This window comes from Copadichromis virginalis, linkage group LG14 (assembly GCF_057382275.1).
Source record: "Copadichromis virginalis isolate Kocher_CV1m ecotype Utaka linkage group LG14, C_Virginalis_male_GT1.1, whole genome shotgun sequence".
In the NCBI taxonomy this organism is placed as follows: domain Eukaryota; kingdom Metazoa; phylum Chordata; class Actinopteri; order Cichliformes; family Cichlidae; genus Copadichromis; species Copadichromis virginalis.
This window is the reverse complement of record NC_140631.1, coordinates 2,255,223-2,267,815: the sequence shown is the minus strand read 5'-3', so window position 1 is coordinate 2,267,815 and position 12,593 is coordinate 2,255,223.

The following is a 12,593-nucleotide window of genomic DNA, read 5'->3' as shown; positions in this document are numbered from 1 at the left end:
AAGTAATAAAAAATATTTATTTAGTAAAAACTTACAACCCTATTTAAGTAATGTATCATTCAGTTTTTAAATGCACATAGAGTACCCAGTATTAGTAGATCATTATATAGAATCACAAACATGATTTTATTGATTGATTCATGAGTCACTTTAATGCTGTAGCTAGATATTATTTTATTTAATACACTTACTGATGCAATAATACATCAACATATAGCAGTACACCTATAGTTTTAAATCTGTAAAATTATAAGTAAATGAATGCTGTGGTGTATAAGCTACAGTATTCAAGTCCAAAATATTGGGGGGAAGAAGAACAGCATTACTGCACCACTGTATTCCATCATAGATCCTGTTCATGCTTTCACGACGCTCTAGTCCAGTGGCAGTGATAGCGATGACAATGGTGGGTGTGGTGGGAGGATCTTATTTCATAGTTGATGGTGCCAGCCCGATTTCTCCTCTTCCAAACCATCAGGCAGCTCACACTAGGCGGATTTCTGTCCGCGTCTGGTGTGGATGGAGTGCGGCTGACCTCAAATGAGGATCTAATCGGGTAGTGTAAGAAACACAGGGTCTACAGAGCTAGCAGAGATGACAGAGTCTGGAGATGAAGGAGAGGTCACCAAGGCAGTTAAACTCCAGTGGCTGTGCCCCTTGAGTTCACTCCAATGAGACTGTGGGGCTGCACTGGTTTACCTGCTTATTCAGGTCATTGTGTCCTTGCCTGGCAAAAGCTAGGTGGTTGTCTCTGTTTTCAAGAATTCTTCAGACTCCCTTTGTCAAAAAGGGGCCGGAGGCCGGTAACTTGAACTGAACCCAAGTGCAGTAACCCAGACTGGAGGAGGAACGAACGTTTTATAACAATGTTTATTAAACGAACACAATGTAACTGTCCTGGGTCATTTTTTAAAATATTTTTATTAGGATTTTTTTCATAGAAACAGACAATGACAAAAGAAAACAAACACAAGAACCAGGACAGAACTAAGCTCAGGAAATACAAGATTCTGAGGTAAACCACAACCCCTCAAAACAAATCACAGTAAGACCAATAGTCAGGCAAATTAATTCAGTTTGGGAAAGCCCCGCAACAAGGAGGATGACAGTACAGGTCCAACATATTTCAGATATGGGTCCCAGGTTCTGTGGAAAGAGTCCAAGGTGGAGTTGAGCATACAAGTTATATATTCATTGGGAATACAGTCCATACAATGTTATGCCAGGATTTCTTAGTTGGGATTGCTGGCCTGCCCCAGAGGAGCAGGACATTCTTCCTGGCCGCAAAGAATAACAGCTGGAACAGTCTATTGTGCTTGCCTTTGATAACCAGATTGTCCATTATTCCCAGTGTAAGACACAGAGGGACCACAGGAACAACAGAGTTGAAAATAACTGAAAGCACCTTTGCAACATCAGACCAGAACTGTTGAATTTTCACACATGACCTAAAACAATGCATAAAGTCACCGTCCTCAGCATTAAACTTCGAGCATAAGGGGAGGAGTTTCCATCTATTATACTTTTTTAAAGAGGGTGTGATGTATACCCGATGAACAATTTTTAACTGAATCCATTTAGCCTGATTACAGACAGATATCTTAGAGGCACACGTCCAAATCTCCTGCCAGTCTGGATGTCATGGTCTGCGGTGGGTGGCTGGAATTTCCGTAAGGCTCCTGAACCTACCTGGGATCCGTCCCTGGGCAGGGCCACCTCCTCCAGCTCCTGCACACCTGGAGCCAATGGCAGGAAATCAAGCCAGAGGGATTTAAGCCACACGTTGATGTGCATTCACCACCAGTTTGTCCCCTGGATTCTCGTCACTCCCCTCTCAACACTTTGTGTCCCTCACTGCAGCTAAGAATTGCTATACTTACTACTTACCACTTCAGCGCTACCTCCACTACTTCCCTAACTCCGCTGTCTTCTCTCTTCAGGGTGACTGTTCCCTGTTCAGCTCCACTCTGCATCTCAGGCCCCGTTCCCTCGCCCTAGCCACGTTTCCCAGGCCACGCCACGTCAGACTCTACGTCTTATTGTTTTTTGTCCTTGCTACGTTTCTAGCGCTTAAGCCTAATAAAATATTGTTAAACCATCTGCTGTCTCTGCTCTGGGTTTCTGCGCCTGAGTTCAGTTCAGTACAGACCACTCGGTCCCGTGACACTAGATCATTTATGGAGCAGCCTAGGTCTCTTTCCTGCCAGGGAGGATGTCAAATGGGCCCGGCCCTCCAAAGCATGGATAGACCTCCAGGCCTTGACAGAGCATAGAGTAATAGGATTGTTGGAGAATTTTTTTCAATTCACTAATCTCTAAAGAGATTTTAGATGCCTCTGATGTTGGCGCCGGCGCCGTCCTTTCTCAACATGGCCCAGATGGAAAACTTCACCCATGCTGCTATTTCTCAAGGAAGTTTTCTCCCACGCAGCAATGGTATGGTGTCGGGGACCGGGAACTCCTGACCATCGAGTGGGCCTCAGAAGAATGGCAGCATTGGCTTCTGGGAGCGAAGGACCCTTTTCTGATCTGGACTGATCATCAGAACCTGATCCATATCCGGACTGCCAAGCAGCTCAACCCAAGGCAGACTCGTTGGGCCCTGTTCTTTGAGTCTTACAATTTCCACCTTGCCTACCGTCCTGGTTCCAAGAACGCTAAGGTGGACACCCTCTCCAGACAGTTTGCCCAGGACGGCCTCAAATCGGACCCTGGACCCATCCTACCTGCTCATCGGCTTGCTGCCCTCCTTCGGTGGCCTCTGGAGGACTCCATCCGGAGGAGCTGGTCACCGAACCAGCTCCTCCTGACACCCCTGCAGGGAGGTTCTATGTCCCCTCCCGGTGCCGTCAGGAGGCCTTGCTCTGGGCCCACTCCTCTCCACTCTCTGGTCACCCGGGGCCCAACAGGACCCTCCAACTCCTCCGTCGTGCCTTCTTGTGGCCCTCCATGACTCGGGACGTCCGTGAATTTGTTTCCGCCTGTGACACCTGTGCTCGGCCTAAGTCCTCGACTCAGCCTTCAGCTGGCGACCCTCTCCCTGTGCCCAGACGTCCCTGGTCCCATGTCGGCCTTGACTTTGTTACCGGCCTCCCGTCCGTGGACGGTCTCGACACCATCCTCACCTTTGTGGACCGGTTTTCAAAGGCGGTGCACCTGGTTGCACTGGCTGGCCTCCTTTCTGCTAGGCGGACGGCCGAGCTCTTCTTGGAACATGTCGTTCGGCTTCATGGGTTCCCCAAGGACATCGTCTCCGACAGGGGCCCCAGTTCACTGCCAGGTCCTGGAAAGCCTTTTGCCGTCTGACTGGAGCCTCTCCCAGCCTCTCGTCCGGCTACCACCCTCAGACCAACAGGCAGGTCGAACGGACCAATCAACAGCAGGGGCGCTTTTTTGAGGTGCTTCGTCTCCGCCCAACCGTCGCTTTGGACTCGTTACCTGCTGTGGGCTGAGCTGTCTCATAACCTTCACATCTCTTCGGCCACCGGTCTCACGCCCTTTGAAGTCTGTCGTGGTTTCCATCCTCCTGTCTTCGACCATCAGGAGGTGGAGGTTGAAGTACCTGCTACTGAACGGATGGTCCGCCACTGTCGTCTGGCCTGGATCAAGGCTCGGGCTGCCATTTCCCGATCCAAAGCTCTGTACGCCAAGCAACATCGTCGGCGCCACCGTCCGGGTCATCCTTTTCGGCCGGGGGATCGTGTCTGGCTCTCCATGAGGCACCTGAGGCTCCGTACCGAGTCCAGGAAGCTCACTCCCAGGTTCGTTGGCCCATACGAGATCACTGCCAGGCTCAACCCCATTGCTTATCGTCTCTGGCTTCAATCCGCCATGACGGTCCATCCTGTTTTCCACATCTCGTAGCTTAAGCGGTACGTTACCTCCCCGCTGGCGCCTCCCTCCCCGGCTAAATGTTTTTTTAAAAGTAACGCAATAGTTACTTTTCAAGTAATTAATTACTTTTAGAATATTGTAACTCAGTTACTAACTCAGGTTACTTTTTTGAAGACGTAACTAGTAACTATAGTTAATTACTTTTTCAAAGTAACTTGCCCAACACTGGTTAAATGTGTTTGTAAGCTAATCCGTAACTTAGGTCCTTAGCTAGCTACCTAGCTAGCTAAGATGAGCACTCAGCTGTTTTGTAAAGTTCGTTTAGCTAACCCGTGCAGGTGAATGAATTTACCCCGTCTAAAGAAATCAAAGGAAATGCACTGGGCTGCTCAGTAACTAACTAACCACGGTTACTGTACTTTTATTATGAGTATTATACTGTAAGAGCAACAGGCTGGACTCTGCTTCTGCTCCTGTGTACAGCTTATTATTGAATATGTGTTTTCTGTCGCTTGCCACATGTGGAAGGACATTAACACCAACTTTTAAAAACCTGGCACTTCAGTAACCCCTCATTAGTCAGTAGCTACGGATTAAATAGCAAAGCCTGATATTTATGTACTGAAACCAACAACTTCCGCTTGGCAGCTTAAGTTAAAATGTTTAATTTTTTCCTTTGATTATTTCTTTTAGCACTGACTCTGTATATTTTTTGTTTGTTGCAAATATTCAGGTTAAAAAACTGTCTAAATTATTGTTAATGAGTTATGCTATCACGGTGAATCAGAGCAAACACAAACCCAGGAGGGGAGGAATGTCCCATCTGCCGGATACACGATGGATGGGTGGCATAACTGGAGGGTCGTGTGCCTGGCGGGACTGTCGATCGAAGACGCTGAAGATATCTACCTATTCGGAACCATGATAACAGGGTTTTTGCTGATCGGAGCTGGCTGGGCCCTGGCTTATCGAAGATTAAAGAAAGCAGAATCGGCTGTTCAAACCCTCACAAGGCTGGGATTGAAACAATGGGACGAGTCGTGAGTTCTCAAAATGGGCTCATTGAGTGCAGCACGGATAAGATCTTGGAGAAGCTACGGCTGCCATGAACACTCAGAATAAGACCTCTGAGCGCAAATTGGATTACATCTTGGAGAAGCTCAATGTGGTCGTGAGTTCTCAGAATCTGCTCTTTGAGCACAAGAATGACAAGATCACGGAGCGTAAGGTTGATAACATCATGGAGAAGCTCGCGGCTCTCCAACGGGAGATTGAGAGGCCAGTGTTGGAGTGTTAGAACAGCTTTGAAATTCACATGAGTTGTTCGCACTAAAGTATAAACCACCATCACTTCATGCGGAGACCACTTCGGCGCCTACTGCGCTCTCAAGGCTGGAGCTGAACAACAACACCCTGATAACGACTGTGTTGAGTCTGTTCCTTCCCACTCAAGGCCACCTGGGTTGGCTGGAAGACTGTTTACTTAGCCTGGCAGGGCGAAGGACACTGTCTCAGCTGAACTCTGGAAACACACACACACATATACTGATACACACTCATCCCCCCTCCCTTTCCAAACGGCTTCGATGCTTGTCCCCTCCCGGGGAAGATGGCGGTCGACTGGACCAGCGCAGACATGCTGCAGGACCGGATGCGCTGTCTACACCGGCTCTCTTACCCTTTACCCGCCCTGTTGCTTATCTTGTGTTTCATGGTGTATTGATAGTCATGTGCTTTTTGTGCTGAGGTGTTTTTTTTCTGTTATCAAACTGTTCTCCCACTAGGAGCTCAGTCTGAGTGGAGTTTTTTCTCCTCCTCTCACCTCATGTTATGTATTGTCGTTGTTTTTTCCTATCAGCCTACCTCTCTGACATGTCTTCCCAATGTGTTGTTTGTGTAAGTCTGGTCAGAAGGTTCCTTTGTAAGTGTGCATGCGCCATTAGCGTGCTGCCTGCTGTAACCTATAATTTCCTTCGGGATTAATAAAGTATTCTGATTCTGATTTATCATAAAGTAATTCAGAGTCATTCATACCAGAGTAACCAGAGAGCACAACATATATTTAACTTTCTACAGGACTTAAAGATATTATGTAAAAGTCCAGACCCTCTGAGGATTATCTGAGTACTTCTAACATTACACAAAGCAAAGGTCTCCATCAGTGTTCATGAAATGCTGGGTTTATCCATCTTCTGGGGTGGGCCTACAGTGGAACTCAGAAGACTTCAATGTGAGGGAGCTGCTGGTGAAGATCACGAGCCCTGCTTGATCCCTGCGATGAGTTTCAGTGTTCCTGGTGTTTCTCAAATGATGCCTCTTATTGTGAGTCAACAGAACATCTGGCACAGGATAACTGTAATGAAATAAAGGGAAGAAATTTTTAAAAAAAATCTCGGAAATGACCTACAGAAATAACTTTTAAAAATGCTGATTTTTTATTTACTTTTTTTTTTTTGCCAATCAAGATAACTAAAAGTATAATTTTCACCATACAATTACTAACCTTGTCATCTCCTGCACTGTCTGTTTTGGGCTCTGGGCTTGTCCTTCCCAGCGCTCATGAGTAGGGATGCGTATCGTTTAGGTTTTATCCGATACCGGTGCCAAACCGGTACTTTTGAAATGGTGCCGGTGCTTAAACGGTGCTCAAACCGGTGCTTAAAGAATGGAGAACACAAAATTGGTCCAAAAACCTCTCATGTTTAACTGTTTTCCAGTTTTTCTTTGGTCATTTTATCCTTTTTGGCCAGGGTGAAGGGAGTATCTGCCATCAAACAAGAGGACAGCCGCATGTAGCTATGATGATGTTTGCTAGTTCACCTTACATGCATTAATGTAATAACGTGGTTAGCCTACTCAACGTAAATTACACACGAACAACGTTAAGCTACTCACGCAGAGAAGAACGGCTGCTGCTGCATCATCATCCTCATCATTTCTGCTACACTGGCAGGGCTAGGGGCCAGGGCTCTCCTCTTCGGGTTTGTGGGGGATGTTGCTAACTCCGGGTCCGATAACAGGCACCACACCCGCAGTAGATGTGCTCGGTGTGAGGTCTCGCAGCAAGCTATCAAATACGGCGCATTTCTCGGCTTTAAAAAAAAACCGCTATGCGTCGCCAGGTGTTTCATCGGATTCGAGGTGTTACTTCCTTTGACAGTATCACAGTATCAGCTTAAAGCACTTGTTGCTGCTGAGTTTGCATCTTTTGCTGTGAAGTACAGCCAGACTTTTGACCGCTTCGCCTTGGGCATTTTTAATCTGTAGCTCTGCATAAAAGAACGTACGTACCTGGCCCCGCCTACTATCCTCGGAAAAGTAAAATGATTGGCTAGAAGTGTATCACAGCTCAGGAAAAAAAAGCACCGAAATAAAGCACCGAAATGTGCGCTGCTTTTCGGTCTGGTTACTACCGTTTATGTCAGAACCGGTACCCATGCCTACTCATGAGACTGCTTTTGCCGCACTGTGGTATGAGGTGCTAACCTGTTGACAATGTTGGGAAGGTTACTTTTAAAATGTATTCCATTACACATTACAGAAGTAACGTATTCTGAATACGTTACAACTACATGAATGTACTATTGCTGTGTGATTTATTACTATTACTGAAGGTTACTCGCCATACCAATACCAACTAGATGTTTAAATCTTAATATAAATGAGTAACAGTAGGTGGACATTAGGTAAGGCTGCACTTTTTGCAGCGATCTCGTATAGAAAACTATTCCTCGCGTATATACAACAGGTCCGCGGCTCCGAACCGTAGTAAAGGGACCTCTGGCTAATACGTCGGGTTCGCGTCGGGCTCGTAGCTGAAAAGTATGCCGTTATTTTTGTGCCACTATTCTGACGCATGTAAAAAAAATTCGAGTGCACGTAAAAAAATTTTGCAGGTGCAAGTGTTGCATTTTGAGGAGAAATTTATTATGAGCGAAGAAAAGCTAAATTTGAGTGAAAAAAACTCATTGCTGCGTGCAAAAAATGTATTTCAGTGTTTGCTATTATCCACACACACACACAGCAGCCCCTCTCGCTCAATTTTTCATTCTGGGATATTGCATTTTGTCATTTTGAGCTGAGACCAGCCAATCAGATTTTTTTGCATCCAAGTCTGTGATTGGCTGGTTTTGTGGCACAAATATAACGGTGTAGAGAAAGAGTTGAACGCGCACGGACAGAAATGTTGTGAGCGCGAGCAACACATTGCGAGCGAACGCAAATGCAAAAACTGAGCGAGAGGGGCTGCTGTGTGTGTGTGTGGATAACAACAAACACTGAAATACATTTTTTAGCAATGAATTTTGTTCACTCAAATTCAGCTTTTCTTCGCTCAAAATAAATTTCTCTTCAAAATACAACACTTGCACCTGCATTTTTTTTTACGTGCGCTCAGAATGGCGGCACAAAAATGACGCCATAGAAAACTAGCTTTACTTTGTTGTCTGGGTCAACTTTGCTAGCGAGAGACAGAGAGAGGCGTTGAAAGGCTGCTCCAACAAAACTAATTGTTTCAGAGGAAAACACGAACACGGTGTACAGTCGAGTCTTAACAGCTTACTTACAGCTGGGCTCGTCAGGCACTCTTCTTGGCTGCAGTGGTTATTATTATATTTACATGCTTCCAGCTCCCGTTTCTGCTCCGTGACAGCTGTACTTTTCCTTTTTCTCCCTCCTCGCTCACAGACACATAACAGGTATGGCAGTCCATTCTCCCTGCAGCACGGACTACACTGCCCATGAGGCTACATTCTTTAGGGCTATGCCTGTAACACTCTGCCTTTTGCCTTCATATTAAATCATTTGTGCATAATAATTTTTAAAAATATTTCTTCACTCACTGCCGTAAGTAGTGGTGACATGGGCCGCGAGATTGAGACACAGGCGTTAGAGCTTCTTATTGTGTGTTTTGTTTGGGTTTCCACCGGGTGTTCTGGGAATCCATCCTACCTGACAAACCATCCTGTTTCTGCGAAATTAAGTGCCAAACCATACCTTTGTGAATGTTACCTACAAGCATACTTTAACGGGTAAAATGAAGTGGCAAACCATTCAGGCTTTATGAATATGAGCTACAAGCACACTCTGATGGGCAAAGTTAAGTGGCAGTGCTGGAATTACTCTGTGACAGCAGAAATGTGCATAAACTACTTACAGTAGGACGTTTTGCCAAAGTAGGATGGTTTATCAGAACTGCGTGGAATTAACAAAAATAGATTGGGGGCAGCCTAACATATGAAACAGGAAAAGACCGCCATGTAATCCACTTATTTCAACAAAGTAACTGTATTCGGAATACCACCTTTTTAAATGGTAACTGTAACAGATTACAGTTACTCATATTTTGTATTTTAAATGCATAATGTCGGTACATGTATTCTGTTACTCCCCAACACTGCAGGACATACCTGCTGCAGCCGCACATATTACAGATGACACTGTAAACACTAGACTGTGCACCACAAACCTCATTGCACAGGTATCATTAGGTACAGATGGTGAATATGAAAGTACTCTTGGGACTTCTTTGAACCTCTTTGAATGAGGTTTAGGAAGGTGATAAGCACATGTTGTAATGTGGACTGTGGTAGCTAAACTACTACATACAGTCTGGTACAAATGTATTCGGACGATGACACAATGTTTGGAATTTGCCTCTGTACACCATCACGGTGGATTTTAAATCAAACAAACAGGATGTGATTAAAGTGAAGACCTTTAGGTTTAGTTCAGATGGTTTAACAAACAATCTGAAGCATTACATTTATTCAGGAATTATAGACATTTTTATACATAAACCCACAATTTTATAAGCTCAGATGTATTCAGTCAATCGATCAACAAACAAATTAATGTTTAGCTGAGACATTTTCCCTTCATTTTTCCATTCAAGCAGAATGACCTGAAAGACAATAAAAGACAACTGAAGTGGATAATTCAAAATTTTCGTCCTTGTTAAAAAAATAAAAACAAGACAAGACAAAACATCTTGAGGAGTTAGATCTATCATTATATTCATGGATGGAAAAACAACGTCTTTTTTCCCATTAATATTGATGATTTAGTTTACTTTATGTACAGTTTGATGTTCTATAATGCTCTGCCATATAGTTTGCTATAAATGCCCTTTTATTGTCATCATCTCATGCTGCTGCAACTAAAGATTGTTGAAATCTGAAAAAAACAAGATTAAAACTGGGCAAATTAATAAATGAGACAACTGAGCTAAAACCTGTTAATGTACATCCTCAATGAGCGATGCAGTTCTTTGCAAGCCCGCTGCTATCCCTAATATTAGTCTGCCTGCTGTTCACTATTGTACCACACACTTTTTGCATTGTCTGTTGGTTTTGTTCCTTCTTGAGTTGCTCGATTATGTGTTATCTGCCTGTCTGATGCAGTATTTGTGTTAGATTGGATGTTATTTGTGAAGTGTGTTTTCACATGGTTTGTTTGGTGGGTGTGTTGACATGTTTAAGGATGTGTGCAGCTTAACTTTGAACTTTTATATCTTTCTTTTTAGCCTTTGCCATATTTTCTCATGAGGCTTGGCTGTTTGGCAGGCCACCATGGTAAATAACCGTGTGCTCTTAATAACTTGCCTCGTTAAATGATTAACATAAATGATGTGTTCTCACATGGTTTGTTTGGTGTGACTGTATGTAGAAAAGGACGTGTTGAGATGCATACGGATGTGTGCTGCTGATCTTTGAACCTTTTATATTTCTTTTTAGCCTTTGCCATATTTTCTCAATAGGCTTGGCTGTTTGGCAGGCCACCATGGTAAATAGCCGTGTGCTCTTAATAACTTGCCTGGTTAAATAATTATAATAGGCAAAGGTACAATAACCTTATTGAACTTCCTTTGCAAGCACATGGTTAATGATTGCAGTTCTGAAGTGTCAAGCAGCATTCATGTATATGGATAAGGACTGTGTAGAATAAAAGATGAAATTTGTCATTTAATATTTAATGTTACACTGTATATAGAATCATCCAGAAGGATGCAGTATTTTCATAGGAGTGTTATCATTGTTATAGGTACCAACTAGGACATGTAGAGACCATACTGAAAGCAATAATTAAACTTTTTTTGTGTTTTTGGACATAAAGAAATACCCAAGATATTAAGAGAACTTTATTAATAATTTCAAAACCCAAAATAAACCTATCTGAGAGATTGCAAAAACTTTAGGAGTAGACAAATCAATAATCTGGTACATTCTTAAAAAGAAAGAATGCATTGGGCAGCTGAGCAACACCAAAAGACCTGAAAGACCATGAAATAATACTGAAGTGAATCATTCTAAATTTCTTCCTTTTTTAAGAAAAAAAACTTGAGGCCTTACGTCTATCATTGCCAGAGCCTACGATCAGGAGATGTATTCATGAATGAAAATACAACAAGATGTCACGGCCGGGCGGATCACACACAGTAATTCGGCGTGCCCGTGTGGCGTGCTGGCTAGACCCAAGCGCGGCGAAGGCTAGCGGTGGGTTTGGAGCAGACACGCAGTTTTTCTAGTAATGACCAGTGCACGAAGCGTGGCTTCGGAACTGTCGTTACAGACAGAGAGCGAGCGGAGCCGGGAAGAGAAAAAGGATTGAAAGGGATTGTCACTCACAGTTGCTGAATCAGGCGGAGACTGACGTCGGCAGAGTTTCGGAGCTCCTGACAAGAGGATACTGATGTCTGAGCGGCGAACAGGTGGGTGGCGTCTCTCTTTTAACCCCGGCCCCGTGATCAGCTGATCACAGCCGATCACCGGCTGACACAAGATCAGGAAAACCAGATTTGAGTTTTCCGATAAAGATCTAAAAGAATCTGGCGAGAATCTGAAAACAAAAGAACCTAGTTGGACGCAGCAGATGGCCCCGCCCCTCCCTGAGCCTGGTTCTGCCGGAGGTTTCTTCCTGTTAAAAGGGAGTTTTTCCTTCCCACTGTCGTCAAAGTGCTGCTCATAGGGGGTCATATGATTGTTGGGTTTTTCTCTGTATCTATGAAGCGCCTTGAGGCGACTTTTGTTGTGATTTGACGCTATATAAATAACATTGAATTGAATTGACGATGAAACCAGGATAGCTTTCCTTTTCCAGAATGACTGGAAGCTCATGATCCAAAATATACCATATCATTTGTCTAACATAGCAGAAGCAGTATAATGGCATGGGTATGGGCGTCATGTTCATTAGTGTCAGCTGTGTTCACTGTGTGTTTACACTTCCATCATTACCCTTCTGTGTATTTAAGTCCTCTGTTTCTTTTTGTTCATTGTCAGGTTGTCTGTTTTCCCTTGTCTCATGTTTCTTAGAACAAATGAGATTCCTGATGTTGACTGAAGTGTCAAGCAGCATTCATTTATGTAGATAGGCATTGTGAAACAAAAACAAAATATCCAAGATATTAAGGGTACAGAAATAATAATTTAATAAAAACCCTGTAAAACTGTCATTTTTACACTTTTGTTGTTTTCTTTTTATTTCTTGCTGATGTGCACAAAGTTTAAGCAATGTTAAAAAACAGAAATCCCAATCCAGAAAGGTCATGGGAGAGTTCACTGATGTTGGCACATGATGCAGCATGTTGGTACGTCATTGTTCATTGTACAGTTACAAAGTTATCAGTTCAAACATGATTTCACAACAAGGACTCAAGGTGACATTAGAGTTGGTTCAATGGATAACTTTGTTTGCTTTTTCAAGCCAAGATCAATAAAGTCTGTATGTAAACACTGATCAGTGGAATAAAACATGGGGAG